The sequence below is a fragment of the Hyalella azteca genome, unplaced genomic scaffold (genome assembly GCF_000764305.2).
Source record: "Hyalella azteca isolate HAZT.00-mixed unplaced genomic scaffold, Hazt_2.0.2 contig12157, whole genome shotgun sequence".
NCBI lineage: Eukaryota > Metazoa > Arthropoda > Malacostraca > Amphipoda > Hyalellidae > Hyalella > Hyalella azteca.
In genome coordinates, this window is record NW_025942121.1 from 339,959 (window position 1) to 343,820 (window position 3,862).

Below are 3,862 nucleotides of genomic sequence, written 5' to 3' on the forward strand. Positions count from 1 at the left end.
CTAGCGTTTAACACTGTAATTATTCTTATTAACCCATAGTCTCTTGAACATCTTCTTCTTCTTCTCCGGGTGTCCACGCTGGGTGGACTTAAAGCCACAGGACAACCGCAAGGATGACCGTTGGGCCTGAGAGCTTCTGCAGTCACAATTAGACATTTTACATCAATCTTCTGCAAAGAATTAGAATTACTTAGGGAATAATTAATTATTTGAGCACTTAACTACCATTCTTCAATAGACTCATAGCGTAGTGCGGCACTATAAAGTACTCTATAACAGCGAAGTAGCACTTCAAAGTCTTTCTGCATACGAATCAGTAGTGCGACACTAAGCGACACTAAACATTGTAGAGCTACTTCGAAGTGCTTAGTGTCTGTGACGTATTTAGCATACCAACAGGACACTTCGTAGTGCATAGTGCTACTTCGTAGTGCTAGTGCCCTATTTAGCATACGGGCCACAGTCTGATTATCTGTTCATGATAATAATACAGTCAATTATTTCGTTTCTATCATAGCAAATTGAAGGATATTGTCCTATATAGTTCGAAAATATGGTTATAAATATCATGTACTAATTTACTTTGGTTCTTTGTTATATATGATAAACTCCGAGTGTGTCATTTCAATCATAATATCATGTCTTTTCGATCAGTTCTAGTATCTCGTTATAGGTAAATGAAAGTTTGAAGATATCTTTATGGATATAAAACAATTCGCTGATCTTGCTTGAAATCTGGTTTTTCCGGCATTTTNGTTCGAAAATATGGTTATAAATATCATGTACTAATTTACTTTGGTTCTTTGTTATATATGATAAACTCCGAGTGTGTCATTTCAATCATAATATCATGTCTTTTCGATCAGTTCTAGTATCTCGTTATAGGTAAATGAAAGTTTGAAGATATCTTTATGGATATAAAACAATTCGCTGATCTTGCTTGAAATCTGGTTTTTCCGGCATTTTTCCCCTGAGCACTACAACGAAATTGAGTACAACCTACACGCGGTCCTGGTTACGCGGACACAGGTTCTCTCGGAAGCGAACTACGGACGCGGGACGGCGGCGCACGCATTTACATTTACTTAGCTGAGTTAGCTCTATGCCTGACTGTGCAATTCTCAAATATGGCAGATTCAAGTAACTGCTCAGCATGTGCCGTTGAGGGAACAGTCAGCCATTTTATACTACATTGCACACAATTCACCGAACAAAGAAGGGATTTCCGCACAAGACTGGAAGGCCTGTCTCTTCCCTGGGATCTTACCACGGCTCTTGGTGGTGGGGACATCCCAGCGGGCAGCGAGAAGCCGCACTACTGTCATTCGACATCTTGGTCGTTACTTGCTGAACTGCAATATGGTGGCCAGGTTGTGAATGTTCATCTGAAACCAATTTTACTCTTCTTTCAACAATGTACTGCCACATTGCTCTTGTGAAACATGTGGAAGTGATGCATTCAAGCGCAAAGAGGCAAGAATAGAAAATAAGTCTGGAGTGAAGTGACTCAAATCAAAATTCAATTGGTGCTCAGGCTGGGAGGTGTGTTTTCTACATACCCGAAGCCTAATAATTCAATTAAAAAAAAAACAAAAAAAAATTCTCAAATATATATCGTATTAATAGTTAAATAATCAACCTCGTTAGTATGGCTAGGAGGAGTGGTGAGCTTAAGTTCGAGGCTCGTGTGATATCATACACGGCCACGGGTACAGTTTCAGACTTTCAGTAGTACCACTTTTTTTTTTAGTTTTGCAATAGTTCAATTAGTTTTTGTTGCTAGCTATAACATTCTTACGCCATTGACGGACCCGCGGAGGACCATCCCGATTTACCCCGCCCATCCTTTTATGCTTAGCAGCTTAGGTATTATGATATGAGTATGCCAATGCCATATGTGCACAAAATTTTTTTCCTCTGATCTTAATGAAAATTATACAGTTGAAATTTGAAAAGAGGAAATTTTGTTAAAAATTATTATATAAATGAATATAATACAAGTAAACGTAAAAAGTTATGAATTTTGTATTATTAAATTATATATTATATCTCCAAAATCAAAATGGACCAATTTTTGCCTCTTTTTTTGAAAAAAAAAACAAGGTATCATAGGCTAACTAGGTTTCCTATGAGTCTATGACTAGGCTATGAGCCAATATCAAAGTTTTTAGTACCATTAGAATTTTAGAAAGCTCTTGTTGAATGCTATCCATTCTAACTGAAATGAAACATTTTGGTTGTCTCAACTTGACAGTTGAGAGTTGAGACTTAGGCTGCAACTGTTAATGATGGGTAAATGATGCTGGCATGCTGCTGCACCATGGTCAGGAAGATGTGCCAGGTGCGCGGGAATTTTTTTTGTCATTTTAACGACCTGCGCGGTGCGCCGTACAATGCTGGTAAAAGAATGCGCCGTGCGCCGTACTTTAGAAAGTTGACAATATACGCGAGTATATTGACTACGCGAGTCGAACTGACAATAAAATGTAAGACATGTCCGGGTTACTTCTGACTCTTCCGCGTTCTGCTTGTCAGATATGGAACGTACGGTAATCGTAAACTGCGGCTTACGTCTGTTCCTCCACAAACTGCTCGTACGCGGCAGCGCGTCTTCCGCGTTCCGCTTGGCGGATACGGAACGTATGGTAATCGTAAACTGCGGCTAACGTCTGTTCCTCCACAAACTGCTCGTACTCGGCAGCGCGACGTAGAATTGATGGCCGGGATTGCGCGAACACGTGCGCCAAGTGAATCAATTTTCATTACATTGCGCGAACTGTGCACAGCAATAGATTAAAAAAACTGAAAATACGCGGGAAAATTCACCGAAAACATACATCATCCTGAGTGTGGCTGCTGCAGATGGTGCAAACTGCAGAGCTCTGTAATTTTGAGAGCATGCTTTAAAAACTAATCTTGATTTTAAATTATCATTCATTTTTTTAATACAATATCAAGGTTTATTTTTAGCACTTACCCCTTGGGCTGGGGGGCCCTTATCCCATGGTGCAAAGAGTTTTTTAGACTCTTCCTCAAGTTCATTTTTGAGTCCTATAAGTAGACCAGTAAAGTATCATGGACACCAGCATTATCATATGTAAGAAATTGATTTAAATCTTGAGTAAATGCCACTGTGCAGAGAGTGAACGAAGATTTAAAGACCTACGGCGATGCATTATCGGCAAAATTTTCGCCTTCAGAAGATCTTGCCAACACATTTAGATTGAAATTCTTGCATTTAATATATTTCTCAGTCTTCAGCCAACTATTTAGAAAAAAAGTAAGGTTTCCGGTACTGTTAGAAATTTCCATATTACTTAGGTTCTAAGTTTCTTTTTCTTCGTACCTATTGTTGGGTATGAATTTGTAAATAGTATTGTTGGCTGTAAGACTTGGTGGTGTAAACATCACATTAATGTTGCTCCGTTAGGAGTTTATAAGGCCATTCCTTCTTAAATGCTATTTATTATTTTGAGTGATCACTCTTTGTTTTTTCGTTTTATTTATTTACTTTAATAATGCATGTTCGCGCTTTCTTTGGTTAGAAAAGGGCGGACTCCAGTGCTAAGTTTGGGCTTGGCCTTCTCTTGTGGCTCGACCACTTTAACTTTGAGCTTCGGCTTTTACTCTAATATTTGTTCCTAACCTATTGGGAAAGCTTGATGCTTTCTTAAGCTTAACTTACTTGTTAATTTGGAGTCTGCCCTATTTCTTCTACTTTCATTATTTCCCTTAAATTGGCCTCTTAAAATTGCCTCTTAAAATTACAGCTAAATCCGCTTGCTGGCAAAAGATTTTAAGGTTGGTGCGTGCTGATGCTATTCTGACATAGTGCGACATACATTTAGGCTAGTATTGAGTT